The sequence below is a fragment of the Canis aureus genome, chromosome 5, assembly GCF_053574225.1.
Source record: "Canis aureus isolate CA01 chromosome 5, VMU_Caureus_v.1.0, whole genome shotgun sequence".
Taxonomy (NCBI): Eukaryota; Metazoa; Chordata; class Mammalia; order Carnivora; family Canidae; genus Canis; species Canis aureus.
This window is the reverse complement of record NC_135615.1, coordinates 50,082,821-50,104,134: the sequence shown is the minus strand read 5'-3', so window position 1 is coordinate 50,104,134 and position 21,314 is coordinate 50,082,821. Positions and strand designations below refer to the sequence as shown.

General features: G+C 35.5%; 1 pseudogene across 1 annotated transcript in view; it reads right to left on the bottom strand.

The window, feature by feature from the left end:
• Nucleotides 1–2,034: 2,034 nt before the first annotated feature.
• Nucleotides 2,035–21,314, bottom strand: part of LOC144314166 (stAR-related lipid transfer protein 4 pseudogene) — a 323,954-nt pseudogene continuing 304,674 nt past the window's right edge. Inside the window, exon 6 of the transcript XR_013379947.1 lies at nucleotides 2,035–5,727. The product of XR_013379947.1 is annotated as an stAR-related lipid transfer protein 4 pseudogene (transcript). The remainder of the gene's footprint in view (nucleotides 5,728–21,314) is intronic.

Here is a 21,314-nt window from a genome sequence, read left to right as displayed (position 1 = left end):
GATACCAAAAAGTAGGAGGCAAAATTCTTCCCCACAAAAGGCTTGTGTCCTAATTAGATATATAATTTTTATATATAAACATTTATATTGATCAAGTGCCAAAATATGTTAAGTAGACAATACAGACCTTGGTTAGGTCAGAGATTGGGGAGATCAGCATGAAGTGCATCTGTCAAAGAGACACTTCAGGAAGTCACAGGAAAGGGATAAAAATTGAACCAGATCTGATTGGTCCTTTCCTGTACCCTATGTAGTTTACTTTTGCCTCTACTCTATACAACAGCATGCATAATTATCTCAGGGGCTAGGAACCAGAAAACCTCCCCTCTGTTGACAGGTATAGTTTACCTGGAAAATAGAATGTCAGAGATTCAAAGGGGTATGAGCTCGAGCTTGCTCTTGTCTTCATTATGAGCTCTCCCTTGGCCAAAGCTATAAAAGAGCACATCACTTACATATCTGAAACATAATGAAATGGCATGTTTTTAAAAGGTCAGGATGCCAGAATGCAACATAACTATTGTGTTAAACTCATAATTTTAAAAAAGGTAACCTTAAAGTCTTTGCAGAAAATCATAATTAAATGCTAGTTAGAATGTCTTTACTGAGCCTATGAAAAATGTCATTCTAACAAAAGCAACACAAACCCAGAAATCTAAGATAATATTTCTTGTCTCAGGTATCTTCCATTCTTAAAGAATTTCCTATTGGGTTATAAAGTCTGACTTAGCACAATGTTTTAGATCGATAACAGCTCAAAGCTAAATATAAGGATCCAGGTGGAATTATAGGAATTAAAATTCTTAGCTCACAGCTACTCATCTATTTTGGCTCTACCAAAGTGTCCACATTTGACTGGGAATGTATTTCACCCAGCTGACTGCTTCTCAACTCTGAGCTCTTTCCAAGGGAAGCTGAGTTCCCCTGTAGAACTTTTCAAAAAGCAAAAAATGATGTGTGGAATGCCACTAACAGACTCAGTTTAGGAAACAGGTCATCAAAATTCTAATGTAGTTAACATACAGTGTTATACTTGTTCCAGGAGTCCAATACAGTGATTCAACAATTCCATATATTCCTCAGAGGATTAGTGTAGTATTTTTAATATATTGAAAATAATTTAGTTCTTCACTTAGAATTAAGTTATGTAAAACTATACCACATCTCTACTAATATCTTGAATGTCTCCTTCCTTTACTCTTATTAGCATATGCACCCTAACAAACGCCTACCTCTAATTCAAGAGTCAGTTCAAGGTATCACCACTTTTGGGAGGTCCCTCAGACAAAAGAAAACATTCTAAACTCTGTAGTCCCCTGATATTTTGCATATTTCTTATTTGAGCAAACAATATTGCAGGATATTTGTGATTTTTTCACTAGACTTCCTTAAAAAAGGGGATTGCTTCTTACTCCCTTTCGCTTTCTAGTATCTATTAAATAGCATAGAGTAAGAATTTAATACATATTTTTAAAGAAATGAATGAATGAGTGAAACTAAATTCTTAAACTATCTCTTCCCTTAGACATAATTGACATACTTAGAATCCTTTCCAGCAGCCCACAGCAGTCTAGATGAAAAATGGAGTAGAAAATTTTATGTTTATTAATTCAATTATTTGTTTGTCCATTCATTCATTTAGTAAATATATTTTAGTGCCTAATATATGCCAAGCACTATTATAGGAACTAAAGAAAAAGTTTCTGGTTTTGATGTTTAAGTTCACTTCTAAATTGTTTTATATGTTTAAATACTTGCAAAGTGACCAAGAAGTCAAGCAATATCTAAGCAGTGTTACGGTTGCAGCTGCAAGGCTGGCTCGTCATACTTCCACAAATTCAGTCAGTCAGTAAGGAATCAAGGAGTCCAAAGGGATTTAGACAATTTATTACTTTCAGCAATGGTACTATCTTGCCATTTATCCCAAGCCCCAGTTTCTACATGATGATGTAACCAGGGCTGGGTATTGCCTCCACACACATTGGGGATGTATTTTTTTTTTATTTATTTTATTTTTTTTTTTTTTTTACATTGGGGATGTATTACAGGAGGGGAACCCTTAGATTTGGAGACTCTGATCTTCTATCAGGACTATTGGAAAATCTTCCCACAATGTCCTCTGGAGAGAGGTGCTGTCCTTAATACCCTGAAATATAAGCAAATATCTCTTTGGAAAGGAGGAAGGTGTCTCTATCTTTAATGCAAGGATAATAAATACATTTATACCGGAGTCCATCTTTCCAAGGCATCTGTTTATACAAACATGTCTGAAAAATAGGCATAGAGCACTTGGCTGATAATACCTAGACAGGTAGAAATCTGAGACTTATGAAGTATCTTCCAAATTTATGGCATATTATAATTATATATGTTTAAAAATAAAAGTGTTATATACCTCTTTTAAATGTATCTAATTTAATCTAAATAGTGTCATAATATGATACTGTCATCCATCTAAAAACTACACAAACTCTTACAACAGAAATTTTAAATATTCATTTTCTTCCTTGAATTCATATTTTCATTCCACTCCCAACACAAAATTTACCCATTATAACTTTAAATCTGAAAATATTTTATAAACAATTCTATCATGCTTATTTGTGACTGGAATTTACTTTGTTATCTTCTATGGCTGTAATAAGGGTTAAAAATACTCAAATTATAATTATAACTATACTACTATATGATTATAATAAACTTTTTAATAAATATTAATTATATAATATTGGACATGCACTTTTGAAGAGATGAATGAGACTTTAAAAATTAGTCCATGTATCCATTTGGTGTCATCCAATGTTAGATAACACACTTTCAAGACCAGTTCTATTCTGATAATCATGTTCCATAAATAGACACATAAAATCTCACATACATAAAAATTAAGCTGAATAGAAAGAGTTTTATACTGGAAACCACATAGTGATTTTACAAAGTTTTAATGATTTATGTGCTTATAAGAATTTAAATTATTTAAAAGAAAATAATTAGAAATCACATGACTTGCAAAAAGATTTGTTACCTGGCCATCATGCAAAATAGTTTAATGATCTATCAGCTCACAATTATTTAAAAGAAAATAAATGGAAACTATATGACTTGCAAAAGGATTTGTTACAGTCATTAAAGTATTTGATTTTCAACATATAAGTGTAACTGTATAATAAAAGATTAATTCTGCAAAATCTGGGTTGTCTAAACTCTAATATTCCAAAGAAAGCTTTGCCCTTTGCCAAGCCCCTGGAAGGTAACCCCTTTTCCCTTGGAATATCCTGCCTGATAAGAGTATCTTTGTTTACGTGGGCCACTAACTAAATGTGGGCCACTAACAATTCTACTTATGTGTGGACCTTGAACTATGGAATACCAGTTTGATCCCTTAGTGGCGCTGGACACTAAGCTCAGGCAGGCAGGTAGGTAGCCTTGCCTACAAGATTGATCCCCAATAAAAACTTGGCACACCATGCCTTGGGTGAGCATTCCATGGCAATGCACCATGATTATTATCACTCACCATTACTGGAAAGATAGAGTTCTACAGTATAACACACAAAAAAATGTTTTAACAACATTTAACAAGTGATTGTTGTGTTTTTGTTTTGTTTTGTTTTGTTGTACATTAGACAGTTTATTCACATTAGGGGTACCCAGCTCAGGCCATCTTGTAACAAATCCCTTACCCAGTCTAGGCTCCATAATTGGACATCTGGTGGCATTTCGCCACCCTAGACAGTATAACTGAACATGAAGACAGATTGCAAGATGTAGGCCCGAACACAAGCATAAATACACCCACACGGATACAGCAAGTTGCCTCAAGGTCTCGTTTTGGAACTCAACCAGGTGGTTTATTCAAAAGCAACAGAATCATGTGGAAGGTTCAGATCATTTGGGAACGCTCATTTAAGGCAGCCATGGAGTCACGGGGTCTATTAAAGTCCAAGCCAGTTTTATAAAATGACTCATCCAGGCAAGTGGACAAATGTATGAACGCATGTGTTAAAGTTCCAGACTGAGTCATGTCACACTAGTGAATGTGTATGATGCAGTCAGCAACATTTTGAGGGGAGCGATACTTTAAAACTGAAACGTGAACATGGATGAAATGAGAAAGACTAAAAATCTGATTATTTTCCTACAGAATATTGGATACTTCTCAGAATTAAAAGCTATTTCTCGAGGGCTTGTCTTAAAAAAAAAACTGAAACCTGAAGAAAACACTCAAAAAATATTTTGATTTCTGGAAAATTTGCTTTGGTGAATATAGGACATCACCAAGCACTTTATACAACCCATTGGGTTGGTGGCTCCAGCACATACTTGGCAGTTCTCTGTCTCATCCATGCATAAACACTTTGGAAGACTTCCAAAATAAACACTCAGAAAGATACAAATACACTTTTAAAGCTATCCAGAAAATAATGTTATCTAGGTATCAAAACAACTGTATCTGAATTACACCTATACTATCTCTATTCTTCTATTTCTGACTTTTTCAATATTTGAAGTAGTACAAGTCAACTGACAATGAAGTTCACCTTTTATAAAATATAAAGAGCTCTTCTCTTTAGTCCAGATATTGGCCAACTCATAGAGCATACCAAAAGTAAAGCACTGATATTTAATTTCCAAAAATAGTTAAAACTTTTAAAAGGTTCATAAAGCTCCATAACAGATGACTTTAACAGTATAAAACTTGTGCTTTCATATTCACATTGAGGCAATGTTCAGTTTCGTAAGAGTTTAGGTCAAACAAGACACGCCACTGTACCAAACAATGTGCAAACAACTGTCTTAGAAAAAGGAGATGCCTCTCTTAAATAACTTTTTACTTTAGGAATAAAATAAACCAACAAATCATTTCATGTTTTTCTACAGCTAAGAAGAGAGGAAAGGATGATTTTCACAGGCTATGCGGCTGAGAGAGAAAGTTGATTTGGGGGAACGGCTGTCCTACGAGTTTCGACATGTAATACCTTCTGTAGGGCTTTTCCTAAATGAGCATAGAAGCTGATTAAAGTGCTTGCCATGGCTGTGTCAGCCGCAGACTGCAGGATCATCCCACAGAGATCCATCTGAATATGGCCCATCAAGAGACTCTGCTGGCGATTGTCTTTACGTGGAACACAGAACCAGCCACAGGGATGGTTAAATCCATGAATAAACCTGGTCTCTTTTCACTCCAGCCAACACTTAGCCCACAGGACAAAAGCCTACGTCTTTGTAGCCCATGGTGTAGGAGAAACCCACAAACTCTTGTGGGGAAATTATATTCCTAAACTGACCAGCAGTAATGTAACGCATCACACAGCAATTCTCTTCAAAGTGTTCCAAAATATCCATTGAAGTCATTAAGCTGTCCCAATCCAAGCGACAGGGACTCGGGTGCATATGGTCTATGACACTATTCACAATGTCATCTGTAACACCCTGGGCTTTGAAAAGGTATCCATTAAATTCTTCTGAAGGTTTTCTCCAAATTGTTGTATCTTTCATTTTCTTGGCAACTCACCACTTATCATCTCTGATGCCATGATATTGGATGAGAGTGTTTTTAAGTCTAGTTGCAAAAGCAGCAGCATCAGGCAGGCCTTCCATTTTTTTCTCCTGAGACGCAGCGAGGCGGGAACATGGTGGACTCCTGGTGGTCCGCAACCCCGATGCTCTGGGGCTCCCCAAACAAGTGATTGTTAATTATACCTTGAGATACTATATTCATGAAACCTAAAATTAGACAAAACTGTGTTTTAAAACACTCCTGCAAAACAAAAACTTGCACAATGGATTTTTTTAAGTTTAATATCAAAAAATGCATGCCAAATTTTAATTTTCTAGAGAGCTCATAGTGCCCTCAAATTGCTACAGATACACAGAGAAAGATTCTAGAGAATTAGCATATTGACATCAAAGAGAAAGAAAGAAATCTTAATTACACAGGGTATATATAGCATTTTAGAAACATTTTATTGTAGATATCTATGCAAGTAGATTAAAAAAAACATATGCTACATCATGCAAAAGGCCTAGAAAGTAGTAAACCACAGAGTTCACATAATTTGTTGTACTAATGATTAAGATTAAGTACATTAGTTATAATAGAATCCACAATATAATCCCACAACCAGCTTGGTTAATTTAAATCACATAAGTAATAGAAGAGTAAATGAGTGTTTAAGAAATAAACAAGAGGGCAGCCCAGGTGGTTCAGTGGTTTAGCGCCACCTTCAGCCCAGGGCCTGATCCTGGAGACCCGGGATCGAGTCCCACGTTGGGCTCCCTGCATGGAGCCTGCTTCTCCCTCTGCCTGTGTCTCTGCCTCTCTCTCTCTCTGTGTGTCTCTCATGAATAAATAAATAAAATCTTTAAAAAAAAAATAAGAAATAAACAAAAAATAAGAAATAAAAAAAATAAGAAATAAAATAAACAAAGTGGTTGATGAGTGATATGAGATTTGGGCTCCAGTATCATAAAAATGAATATGCATTTACATTCTCAAATAATTTTTGAAAAAATTTAATGAAAGTGTATCTTCTGTAATTTATATGATGAAACTATAACATTCTAATTGAGTTCTGACACAGGCTCCTTTTTAGCTCTTATCTGTTGCAGGTAAATCTATTCCTGATTGAATTCATGCCAACCATGCAGCTCAAGTGGAAAGTAAGACCTAAAAGTATAAAAGTGCTCCTCAGGCTCTTTCTCATTTCTGAGAATAATGAGAGTGGCAAAAGCACACCGCACTACAGAATGTACTTCCCAACTTTTTCTGAATCTTGAAATTCTATTTCTGAGTTAGATGGATAGGTACATATATAAGATGTGTAACCTTGCCATGAGTTTGTCACCTAGATGAAGTAAAATCAGCTACTGTCACTATTTCTTTGGGTTTTTCTTTGTTCTGTTCTTAAGATACATTTTCCCAGGTGGAATATATTCTTTGACAATAGATCATGGAGTACAAGTAGCAAAGTTCTTAAAAATTCATCATTCCTATTGCCCAGTAATATTATATAATGTATCCGAACTCAAATTATCTCAGCATAGATCAAAATATCCATTCCTAATCCCATTAACAAAAATATATCTAGATTGAAAAAGATGGGAAACATTCCAACAGGGTCATGATGACTTGACCATCCAGAGCTTCACACAATTTCTAGTTCTGCCAAGAGGTAGTAGCTCCATTCCTCCAACTTCTGTCCTCTTGCAACAAAAACACTACAGACGTAACACTACAAACAAGCAGAGGAAGATGCTGAAACCTACAAAGAAGGCAGCCAGCCTAAGGCACCAGGAAGCTAAACAACAACATAGTGAGTTCTATGGGTTTCTTCAGCACTTCCTCCTGTATCCCAGATATAGAACACTGAGCCTACATTTCAGGACCACCAAAAGGAACAGATTTTTCTTAAACTCGAAGCAAAGCCTGTTTGTACTACACATTTTCTACCAACTGTTATTTATTCTAGAGGAGATGTATGTGTGTGTTCATGTTGGAAGAACTGCTGACACTCAGAAGACATTAGCAAGAACATAGAAGTTAGCTCTTCACTTCCCATCTGAAAAACATTTATAAAGTTTGTTTTTGTCTAGACCAGCAGTTCCCAGTGTTGGTTTGCAAACTGCAGAGGAGCTTCTAGGGTTTAATCTGAAACTGTCTCTGGATGCAGAAGACTGGGAGAAACCAAAGAAAGAGGCAGACCACTAGAGGTTAGTAGGTGACACTTTTCGAAAGCAAATGGAACTTACATACAAGGTTATCTTGGGTGTCAACAAGATGAGTAGATGCTTGTATCTACCCACCAAACATTAAAAGTTTATATAGAGGCCTTAACTACATTTAGTCATGTATACCATGTAGGTGTTCTTAACTCCACATTACTATCTCAAAGCTATATCCTTGGGGCAACTTCTGGGAACAGGAAATGCAAGTAGAACTCATATTCCAAGAAGAGGAAGAGGGGTGTGAGGATCCTCCTAGTGCCCAGGTCTCACTCTCAAGTCAACCAGCAGTCATGTCTTTTTGATGATCTTCCCCAACACCCAAACTCTATCCTTGATCACAATCTCCCAGCCAACTGATTGATATAGATTGCTGCTATTTGTCCCCAGTTTCTAACTCAGTTTATAATCTTGGATGAAGTCTAAGAGTTTACATTTCCAGAAAGTTAATACCAATGTAGTGCTAAAGGTAATACCAGTGATAGTGGTTTGAGGACTACTGTTTGGGAACCACTGGTTAAAACCAAGCACTACTCGGGATCCCTGGGTGGCGCAGCGGTTTGGCGCCTGCCTTTGGCTCAGGGCGCGATCCTGGAGACCCGGGATCGAATCCCACATCGGGCTCCGGGTGCATGGAGCCTGCTTCTCCCTCTGCCTGTGTCTCTGCCTCTCTCTCTCTCTCTCTGTGTGACTATCGTAAATAAATAAAAATTTAAACAAAACAAAACAAAAAAAAAACAAGCACTACTCAATCTAACTGTAAAGTTAATATTCTCCCCTTGACAGCACAATTTAGGCTGGAAATCACAGATATAAATGTATTGATTATGGAGAATACTATTCTATGTATCTTGTAGGGAACAAAGATCCTCTAAGTGAATAATGTGGCTTACCTGAAAGGTAGAGAATATTTCCACTATCTACCATTTTGAGAAGAGACAGGTTTGGGAGGAGAACATGGACATATGGAAGGCAAGCCGTAGAGTATAAAGTATGATGAAGCAGCAGGACAAATTCCCCTCCTTGAGTGTCATAGCTACTAGAAGATGAATACAGAAAGTATAAAGATGAACTCCTAAAGTCATAAAAATTAGACTCTATTATTTAGAAGGCTGAGTGAGTAGAACCACAGTCTGGAGAACAGAAATAATAGCAGATATTCTGGACTTAGAGAATTGACTTTTATATAGGGAAAGAAGACAGTGGCTTTAGATCTGTGAAGGGACCAAAATACTTAAGTGATCTTGTCTCAGTACTACCCTGAACCATGAGAACAGTTTAGCACTAAATGATTACCCATCTTCAAAGAACACAATAGACTCTACAGGCTTCTGGATTATATAGGTGTCACAATATCAGTGACTCCATACTAATTCCACAACAGCAAGACTAAACTCAGAAGTCACACCCACCATGTAGTAACAGATGCCATGGCCTTAGACTGGAAGACCCTAAGATCTTTTCAGGTTGGCGCAAAAAATTTGTGGCTGTGTGAGACTCTAAAGTTCTTAGGCAAATTCAGGGTAAGGGGAAACCCCAAGAGGAAGAGTTGGGGTTTCCAACTTGTGGCTGTGTGATAAATAGGGAAGGTGGGTACTGAAGTGATTAATTGAAAAAATTAGGGAGATGTGACTAAATTGGTTGTCTAAATTAGTGGAGCATTTCATATCAATTACATAGTTGTTGTTAAATTAATTCCCTGTGGCTGGTTGGCTCATTGGTTAAATCATGATGCTAAGAGAGAATGAAGAAGAAATTTAATTTTGCACTTGAAAAGAATGGCTTTGCTCATGTCCACGGACTCTGGAATCTCCCGATAACACTAAAATGCCAGGCATCATGTAGTGATGATCCAGAACAGGAACATGAAGATATGGTGGCTGATGAGTGCAAATTCATTACTATAGTACCATGACTAGAATAAACAGCTTAAAGATGTGCCTAATGCCAGTGGGCAGCTGCATCATTTTGGTATTCAGATTACAGCCTTATTTGAAGAAAGAGCTCTGACTTGACTGAGAAAAGCCACTTTTATAGAGATTCTTTAAATTCATCCAGCAAATTTATTATGTACCATACACTATCTTCACTAAGCGATTTAATGTTTTCTCCATTTAATCCTTATAACAACTATATGAGATAGGTCTTATCCTCCAATTACAAATGTAGGAACCATGGTTTGAAGAGATTATGTAATTTAACTTGATTATAAATTTGAAATTTTTTCTAACAAAAGGATCTGACTTATTAGGGTGATGCTAGCAAAACAAGTTAAGTTTGATCTATTTAATATGGATTCCATCAGCAAAAAAAGCATGACATAACCAAGGTCAAAACTTTGTCAAAATTAGACCCATGTATTTATAAATTAACATTATGCCTCATGAATCTCCTGGGACTCCTTAGAGTAGTTTAATCTAGGTCTCAAAATCTGTCTGTATATGAAGTTTTCTTGAAAAAAAAAATACTTTTAATTATAGCTTCCCCGGGTCTACCCAAGAATGTAAATCTAGATTTTATTAAAATCCCCTCAAGGTCTTCTGATATACAGGCAAGTTTAGAAACCACTAATGTATTCTGTTCTTTGTCTCAAAGAGCTGGAATAAGCCAACATGGTGCCCAAGGAGAAAGGTACCCAAGGGGTATTGTGACTTTTGGTAATACGACAGATGTGATAGGTTGAAAAGACTTCCTGCTTCGAATCACATAGATATTAGATAGATTACCATAAAGAGGGTTTTTTTAATATTTACATAATAATAATAATAATATAGTAAAGTATGCAAATCATAAGCATAAACTCAATGAATTTTTACAAACTGAACAAATTTATGTAAGTAGCACGCAGATCAAGACAAAAAATATTACACGATCCCAGGAGGCATGCGTATGCTCCCTTCTTGTCATTGCCCTGACCCATTTCATCTCAGATAACCACCATCTAACATAATAGTATATTTTAGGTTTACCTGGCTTTGTATCTTCATAAATGAATCATATAGTACTTGCTATCTAGCTTCTGGTAATTGTTGTAAATGGTTCAATCTCATTGCTGTATAGCACTCCACAATTTATCACAATTTATTTCTTACCACAATTTGGTCAACCATTCTGTGCTTAAAAGACATTTGAGTAGTTCCCACATTTCTTGTTTTTTACCAAAAGTATTGCTATGAAAATTCATGCCATTGGGTGAAAATCTGTACTTACTTTTCTGTTAAGCATATACCTACAAGTATAATTATAGGATCAGAGTAATGGATGTTTTAGTATTAGTACACACTGCCAATTTCACACACCAATTGTACTGGTTTATTTCCCACCACACCATATGACATTTCCAATTGCTCCATATATGAGCAAATACTTAGTATTTTCTGTCTTTATTTAAGCGAATTTAGTTGTGCAGTGATATCTCACTCTAGTTTTGCTTTTCATTTTCTTAATGGCCTATGAAGTAAATGATATTTTTATATGTCTACTGGCATTTGACTATCCTCTTTTGTGAAGCTCCTGCTACCCTTTTTTTTTTTTTTTTTTTTTTTTACTTGTAGAAGTTCTCTACAAATTTTTAGTATAAGTAACAATTCTTTGTTGGAGACTTCTGGAGAAGACGACAGAGTAAGAAGATCCTGTGCTCACCTCATCCCACAGATACAACTAGATAACACCCACATCAGTGTAAATAACCCAGAAAACAAACCAAAGAATGGAAGAACAGATTCTCCACAGCTAAATGAAGAGAAAAGTCCACATCAAAGAGGGTAGGAAGAGAAAAGACACAGGTGGGACCAAATGGACTCATGAGACTGTCTCCAGGATCAAAGGACAACAAAGGCAATGAGAGAGGAAGGAAACAGACCCTCACACCAGGCACCTCAGGCAAAAGAACTCACACAGGGAAGACAAATCCCCATTATATTTGGTTTAGAAAACTAGAGGGGGAAAATTTCATGAGTTCTTACATCAGCAGGGCTTGACACATGGGACTGTAAAAATCAGTGAACTTAGGCTCTGGAAGAGCCAGGAGGGCAATAGGGAACTGAGTCCCTTCCCTTAAAGGTGCAGCACAACCAGGAGCCCTATGGAGATATAGCATAGAAGCAGCAGTTTGAAAAACAGCTGGATATACAGAAGGAAGATTTGTTTATTAATCTCAAAGCATGTGCTGGAGGGGCAGGGATTATTGGGAGACTTCTCCAAGAACAAAAGACCCAGCAGATACCATTTCCATCCATATATGGACAAATGCATATGCCAGTGCAGCATGGACACTCTCTACCTAACTTGTCAACAGCACGCCCTGCCACACACATTTCTGTGGATCTGGCTTCTCCAGCCAGGCCTTGTTTGCAGGTCTCCTGCCATAGCAGACCCACACACCTTGTTGGCACAGTGTGCCCTGCACTGGTGCTCTCCTATGGACTTCCCTCTCCAATATGCACTTAGCCAGAACCCATCCAAAGTGATGCTACAAGCCTGGCAGTGTGCAAGCCCTGGCCTGGTGAAAGGGGGAGATACTCATACAAACCAGCCTGACTGCAGCTCCTGAAATGGGCTAGAGGTTGACATTTGACCAGATGGACCAAAGTCTACCTACAGCAGATAAAGAAAAGCCATTGTAGATGACAAGGCTAAAAGCAAAAGTGGCTCAGCCACAACACTAGGGTGCACACACTATACATAGAAGACACCCCAAGCACCCAGGTTCTAGTGACAGAGTACATATCACTGCAGGGAATTACAGGAAATGTTCTTCATGATGCCAGTACTTCCAAGAGCAGGAGACATAGCTGACTTTTCTAACACATACAGACACAGAGAAATAAAAAATGAGGAAAGAGAAGAATAGATCTCAAATGAAAGAACAGAATAAAACCAGAGGCAGAGAGCTAAAAGAAATGGAGATAAGTATTATGACTGATAAAGAATTTTAAATAATGGTTATAAAGATATCCATAGGACTTGAGAAAAACGTAGAGGACCTCAGTGAGACACAAAGAGAAAATATTAGAAAGAACCAATGAGAGATTAAAAAAAACTCAATTACTGAAATTAAAAATATACTAGATAGAAAGTAGACTAGAGGGAGCAAAAAACAAATTAGTCACAAGAAGGAGAGTGTAATGGAAAGAAATAAAGCTAAAGAGAGAGAAAAAATTAGTAGAAAACAAAAATAGACTCATGGACTCAGCAACACCATCAAGCCTAATAACATTCACATTATAGGGACCCCAGAAGAAGAGAGAGAAAATAGGGCAGAAAATTTATTTGAAGAAATAATAGCTGAAAACCTCTCTAATCTGGGGATGGAAAATAGAAATCCAGATCCAGGAGGCACAGAGAATGCCTGACAAAAATTAACTTAAGGAGGTCAACCCCAAGACACATAATAATCAAAATGGCAAAAATCAGTGATTAGGAAAGTTTTCTTTTTTTTCAAAGCAGTAAGAGAAAAGAAAACAGTTACATAAAAGGAAACCCCATAAGGCTATCAGCTGATTTGTCAGCAGAAACTTTGCAGGCCAACAGATAATGGCATGATACATTCAAAGAGCTGAAAGAGAAAACTTGCAACCAAGAATATTCTATCAAGTAAACCTACCTTTAAGAATAGAGGGAGAGATAGTTTCCCAGTCAAACAAAAGCTAAAAGAATTTATGATCACTAAACGTGCCCTAGAAGAAATGTGAAAGTGGGAACCAGCCCTACAAGAAGTGTGAAAGAAGACTGAGGAGAAAGGAAAGACCATAGTAAGAGTAAGAAAAAAATAGGAAGCACAAAAGCAGTAAAAATATCTGCAAAAGTCAGTAAAGGGATTCACAGAATAAAAGGAAGTCTGACCCATATACCTAAAACATGAGGGAAAGAAGAGCAAAGAATGGGTTCAAACTTAAGCAACCATCAACTTAAGATTGGAACACCTGGGTGGCTCAGTGGTTTAGTGCCTGCCTTCAGTGCCTGCCTCAGCCCAGGGCTTGATCCTGGAGTCTCAGGATCGAGTCCCACGTCAGGCTCCCTTCCAGGAGCCTGCTTCTCCCTCTGTCTATGTCTCTGCCTCTCTCTGTGTCTCTCATGAATAAATAAATAAAAGCTTAAAAAAAAAACTTAAGATAGACTTCTCTATACAGAGATTATATACAACCATATAACGGTAACCAAAAATCAAAAGTCAGTAATAGATATGCAAAAATTAAAGAGAATGGAATCTCAGTATATCGCTAAAGAAACCCGACTAATTGTGAAAGAAGAGAGCTAGGAAAAAAAAGAACTGAAAAGAGCTACAAACACAACCATAAAACAAGTAACAAAATGGCAATAAATACATACCTACCAATAATTACTTTGAATGAAAATGGACTAAACATTTTAATCAGAAGACATGGACTGATGGAATGGAATGGATAAAAAAAAAAAAAAAAAACCCACGTCCCTGTCCTTATGCTGCCTACAAGAGACTTATTTCAGACCTAAACACACCTGCAGATTGAAATGCAGATTGAAAGTAAAGAGACAGAGAAGCATTTATCATGCAAATGGACAGGAAAAGAAAGTTAATAGACTTTAAAACAAAGAGTGTAACAAAAGACAATGAAGGACATTATAGAATCATAAATGGAACAATCTAACAGGAAGATACGACAATGTAAATATTTATGTACACAACATGGGGGCACCCAAATACATAAGGCAACTATTAAAAAACATAAAGGAAGTAATTAAGAGTAATACAATAATAGTAGGGTACTTCAATACCTCGCTTACATCAATGGATAAGTCACTGAAACAGACAATCAACAAGGAAGCAATGGCTTTGAAAGCACATTGAACCAGATGGACCTAACAGATATATTCAGAACATTCTATCCTAAAGGAGAGGAAAAGACATTCTTTTCAAGTGCACATGGAAAATCCTCTAGAATAGATCATATATTAGGCCAAAAAAAAACAAATCTCAAAAAATTCAGAAAGACTGAAGTCATACCATGCATCTCTTCGAAACACAATACTAGAAAATTAGAAATCAGCCAAAGAAAAAATTTGGAAAGAGCAAAATTAATCTTCAACAAAGCGGGAAAGAATATGCAATGGAAAAAAAACAACAACAGTCTCTTCAATAAATAGTGCTGGGAAAACTGAACAGCTACATGCAAAAGAACAAAACTAGACCTATTGTTTTGTTTTTTACATCATACACAAAAATAAACTCAAGATAGACTAAGGAACTATGAGGCCTGAAAACATAAAATGCTAGAAGAGAGCCTAAGCAATAATTTCTCTGACACTGGCCATACCAATATATATCTAGATATATCTGAGGCAAGGAAAACAAAAGCAAAAATAAATTACTGGGCTACATAAAAATAAAAAGCTTCTTCACAGAAAAGGAAACAACCAACAAAACTAAAATACAAACTATTCAATGGGAAAATATATTTGCAAATAACATATCTGATAAAGAGTTGTATTCAAAATATATTTAAATATCTTATACGACTACAAAGAAAAATCCAATTACATAATGGACAAAAGACATGAAAAGACATTTCTCTGAAAAAGACATACAGATGGCCAAAGGACACATAAAGAGATATTCAATATCACTCACCACAGGGAAATGCAAATCAAAACCATAATGTCAAAAAAGCTAAAATTAGAGACACAAGAAACAGCAAAGTGTTGGTGAGGATGTGGAGAAAAAGGAATCTTCGTGTACTGTTGGTGGGATTGCAAACTGGTACAGCCGCTGTGGAAAACAGTATGGAGGGTCCTCACAAAATTAAAAATATAAATTACCCTATAATCTAATAATTCCACTACTGGCTATTTACCTAAAGAAAACAAAAGCACTAATTTCAAAAGACACATGCATTCCCATATTTATTGCAGTATTATTTACCAAAGCCAAAATATGAAAGCAGCCCAAGTGTCCCTCCATAGATGAATGGATAAAGAAGATGTGGTAGGTGTATACGTACACACACAATGGAATATTACTCAGCCATATAAAAGAAGGAAGTCCTGCCATTTGTAATAACATGGATGGACCTAGAAGGTATAATGCTGAGTGAAACAAGTCAGCAGAGAAAGACAAACACAATGTGATTCTACTCATGTGGAATTTAAAAAACAAAACAAAGAAAAAAAGAGACAAATAAATAAACAGACTGTTAAAGACAGAGAAGAAACTGGGTTGCCAGAAGGGAGGTGGGTGGTGAGGATAGGGGAAATAGGTATAGCGGATAAAGAGTACACTTATCATGATGAGCACTGAGTAACATATAGAAATGTTGCATCATTATATTGTAAACCTGTAAATAATATAAACTTTATGGTTATTATACTTCAATGGGGGAAAAAAAACTAACCATAATAATGAGAAACTGTCAATCCCAAGGAGCTTAAATAGACATGATGACTAAATGTAATGATATCCTGGACAGGATTCTGGAACAGAAAAAAAAAGATATTAGGAAAACCAATGAATCCGAATAAAGTATGAAATTTATATAATAATAAGGCACCCATATTTGTTCATTAGTTTTGACACATATACCCTAGTAAAGCAAGATTCTACCAATAGAGGAAACTGGGTACAGAGCAGATAACTCTGTACCATCTTTGCAACTTTTCTGTAAATATAGAGCTCTTCCAAAACAAACATATTTAAATGTAAAGCTATGAGAACCAATATCTCAACATTAATATTCAAAAATTGAAGTCATCTCATCTTTAGAGGAGAAATACATAAACAAAAGGAAAGGTAGGAACACCTCGGTGGCTCAGTGGTTTAGTGCCTGCCTTTGGCACTGGGGCGTGATTCTAGAGTCCCAGGATCGAGTCCCACATCGGGCTCCCCACATGGAGCCTGCTTCTCTCTCTGCCTATGTCTCTGCCTCTCTCTCTTTCTGTGTGTGTGTGTGTATGTGTGTCTCATGAATAAATAATAAATAAAATCTTAAACAAAAAAAAAAAGGAAAGGTAGTGCCAGACAATAGGAGATGATGGCCTGACAAGTGCATGATATAAAATAGGAACTAGCAGAACTCAGAATTGAAACAGAATGGACCAAATCACATCAGAAATGAAGACTAAATAAGGAATACATCAAGGAAAGCTCAGTAAGGAAGAGAAGACACAAATGAGATTGAGGAAAAAAGAGAACAAAATAAATAGATTTTAAACATTAGAGAGATATAGAAATAATAAGCAAAGGAAAATGCAGATACCTGAGGTCTTCAAAAAAGACATTAAATAAAACAAAATATTTAAAATACAATTCAGGAAGGTGATGATGAAAAAGAGAAAAGATGATAATCCTATGAATAGGGCATTCTGTGTACAGAAAATAATTGAACCCAAATGGTAAAAAACAAGAAAGAGAATATGAAAATTCTTAGACTTCAAAGATAAAGAGAGAATCCCTTTGGCATCCAGGCCAAAAAGGGAAAAAAAAATAAAATAAAAAGAAGCCATCTGTAAATAAAAGAAAATCACTTCGGCACCCACACTGTCTCCTCCGCAGCAGCAACACCAAAGAACAGCAGCACATCACCTGTATGGTGCAGCGTGAAGAAAATGAGAGAATAGCATGACCCAAGGATCAGTAATCTATCCAAGCTGTGTCTACCCAGTACAAATACTTCCAAATATTTTTAACTCTCAAGAGAAGGGAAATATTATTCACATGGGTCTTTCTTGAGGAAATTATATTAAAGGACAAATTCAGTCTACTCTCCTCAAAAAACTAGCAGGAAAAAATCAACAAAAGGATTAGTGGCTACAAACTTTAATAAAATATAACAAAGAAGGAATGCTAACAGAAATAATAACCTGGTTCATCATTTTAAAGGAAATGTTAGTATTTGCCTTCATTATCTCTGTAGACCTAGATTATTGGTGGATGAAAAAATTATTTTCTAATCCTAATACACTGTGAATTTTTCCTCATGAATTGCTGTTAATTTTCTAAGTTTTTTTCCTGAAAATATTGTAATTTTTTATATATATATTTTTTGCTTTAATCTCTTTCTTGTATTCCGGAGTTAAATCCAACTTGGTCATATTAAGTTACTTACACATTGCTTCTTTGAGTGTGTACTTACTTTTTAAAGATATTTAAAATGACTCCACAATTTTATTTTCTTTAACTATATGCATCTAATTTTATATATTAAGATTATACTAATGAAAAAAAAGATTAAACTAATGTAATAAAATGTTGGGAAATTTTTTGCTATATTTAATCTTAAGATAACAGGTGTATGACAGAGTTACTGCTTTTAGAAAGACATCTGAACCTGCTGATATTTTGATATGTAAATTTTAACTGCTATTCAATTCTTTAATGTATGTAAATATATGTGGATTATTTTTAACTAAGTTTTGATAAATTATATTTTTCTAGAATGTTTTCCATTTTATTCTGTTACTAATTTATTGCCACAAAGTTGTTACCATTTTTTTCTTATTACATATAAACCTACAAATCATGTCCCCTGTTTTATTCCTAACATTACTTCATAAGGTTAAGCTTTTTAAGTTGATAGATTGTGGTTTCTGTGTAAATCATTAAAGCATAAAAATATAATATATAAATTGCAAATCTGAAGAAGAAAAATAAGTAGAATGATAAAAAACAATCAATCCTAAAGAAAGTATGAAAGGAGAAAAATAGGACTGGACAGGAAGTTAGACAAGTAGAAATCACACAATAAGATACAAATATAAACGAACTAGGGGTGGTGGAAGGGGAGGAGGGCGGGGGTGGAGGGGAATGAGTGACGGGCACTGAGGGGGGCACTTGATGGGATGAGCACTGGATGTTATTCTGTATGTTGGTAAATTGAACACCAATAAAAAATAAATTTATTTAAAAAAATATATAAACCCAGGTATGTAAATTATAAAGAAAAAAATGAACATATTAAGCTCACAAAGCCAAGAACTGAAACTGAGACATAAGGAAAAGAATAAGAATAAATCCAGAGCATATGGAGCAATATAATAAAGATAAAAGCAAAGTTAACATATTAATGAAATATAAAACGATGATCCAACAGAGAAGTTTTAAAAAAGTAGATGTTAGTACTTTAAAAAGACTGGTAAAACAGACAAAGCTCTGGTAAAGTTACCAAGAAAAAAACAGAAGTCACAAAGGAACATATTTGAAATTTTAAAAAGGGTTAATTCCAGATAAAGCAAAAATTTCAATGTAAGGGGATTCTATTAATAGACCAAAGAAACATGAAATACAGATGAGATGTCAAAATACAAAAATACATATAACTTCTAAAACCTGAATCAAGAATAAATAGTCCTTCTATTTCCATTAAACATAAAATAATGTGAATAAGAAGTTTGAAACATGTCTATGTCTACAAAGAATACTCCAGACCAACTAGTCCAACAGGTTATTCCCACCAAACTTTCAATAAATAGATCATTCTAATTTACAAAGCTTACCAAAGAGTTTTATGAAAAAAGAAAAAGATTCCCAGCTTCTGAAAATGATTATGAGGCTAAATAGAACTAGATACCACAACCAGATAAGTACAATATGAGAAAAGAAAATCATACACTAATCTCACTCATGAATACATACACAAATCATAAATAACATATAGGTAAGCCAAAAGCTGATTATTTAAAACATAATACACCACAAAAAAAAAATTTTTTTACACAGGAATGCAAAGCTGGTTCAATTTTTTAAAAGTCCAATTAATTGACTATCACAACAGATTAGGCAGAAAATAATAGGATCTCATCAATGACAAAGGAACACCATTCAATAAAATTCAATACATTTTATGGTAACTCAATATATAAACCAAAAAAAATATCTAGTAAAAGAAGAGAAATACCTTAACTTGATAAAATGGTAATACGGTATTTTCAAAACTGTATAGCAAACATCAGAAATATGGCTAGAAGTGTGACTGGGGCTTTATTATATGGGTTAAGCTGAGAACTTTGAAATTTTCGGGAACATTGTGGAGGACATTGAAAGGTTTCAACAGATCCTATGTCTATTTTGAAAAGATATTTCTATGGAAGTTGCTAGAAGGCAATAAGATTATAGGTAGCAGTCTACAACCTAGCGATTGAATTGTAATGTGTGATTGAAATGCAGTAGACATGGTAGGTTTGGAAAGGAAAGAAGTAAGAGATACTCAAAGTAAAAGACCATAAAGTATTGCCAGTGAAGGGAGAGAGGAGCAGAAACTGCTACAATGCTCAGATTTACAGAGTGGATACTGGAAGGATGAGTGAGTCTCACTACATGGAGGTGGGACATGCAAACGGAAAGACCTTTTAGGCAACTCTTGTGTACAAGTGTAAGGCTCAGTAGAACAGGGCCTAGTAAGTCTATGCTTGAAGCCATTAATTCAATCATTTATATGATGTCATCCAAAGGAAAAAGGTACAGAGGTACTATTAAAAGAAAGTAAAAGAATAATAAAAGAGGCGTACAAAAAGAAACTGTAAATGAATAGCCAGGAAATCAGAGAACCAAAGACTTTTGTCATTAAAGGTTATAAAGGGAAACTGTTCAACAATGCAAAATACAACGAAGCTTTAAATCCCTTTTGTTGCCTCCTTTTCACCAATCACACATCATCAAATCACACAAGATCTTTTGCAAAGACCATTAGTGCATATAAGTGACCCAGCACGACCAAACCGGGTCAAGAAAATGTGTTTTTTAGAGGTTTATTCCCAGCTCTTACCTTGCCTTAATAGAAAGCTACTTAGGGGTGCGTGGGTGGTGCAGTTAGTTAAACATCTGATTCTTGGTTTGAGTTCAGGTCATGATCTCACCATTGTTAGATCAAGCCCCTCATCAGGCTCTACGCTCAGAGTGGAATCTGCTCCAGATTCTCTGCCTCTGCCCCTCCCCCCAACTGGCATGTGGGTGTGTTCTCTCTCATAAATCAATCAATCAATCAATCAAAACTTAAAAAAGAAAAATAGAAAGCTAGTTAGTTTCATCTGCCCCACAGCAGAGTAAAATAGTTGGCACAAGTAGACACTTGTTACAACAAAGTTTCTACCAACAGAATTACACCTAAAAACATTTAAGAGTGCATTGGAAAATGTCTCTCACAGAAAATGAGGCAAATAATACAAATGCAATTTCAAGCAGACTTCCAATTACTGGGCTTGATAAAAGGGAGAATAGAACACAACCAAAGCAAAACATTAGGATAAAGTTGTCCTAAGTGGACAAAGGCAAAAGTGCCCAAGGGAGATTAACGTGGACTCACTTAAATCCACTTTAGAGCTAATTTCTAAGAACTTAACAAAGTGCAATGTTTTCTTTCTTTTTCTTGGGGAAAGAAACTGAAACATTGATAAAAGAAGGAAAATAGATTCTGTGTTATTGTTTCAGCAGCCCTCACTCAATTCCATTCCAAACCTAATCCTAGTCTCCAGAAATGAGTTTTTTTTTTTTTACCATTTTAATCAAAGTGTAACTGACATACAATTAACTGCACATGTATTTACATGGTACACTTTGCTAAATTTTGATATATTCATACACACATGAAACCATCACTGTGTCAAGATAATACACACACCCC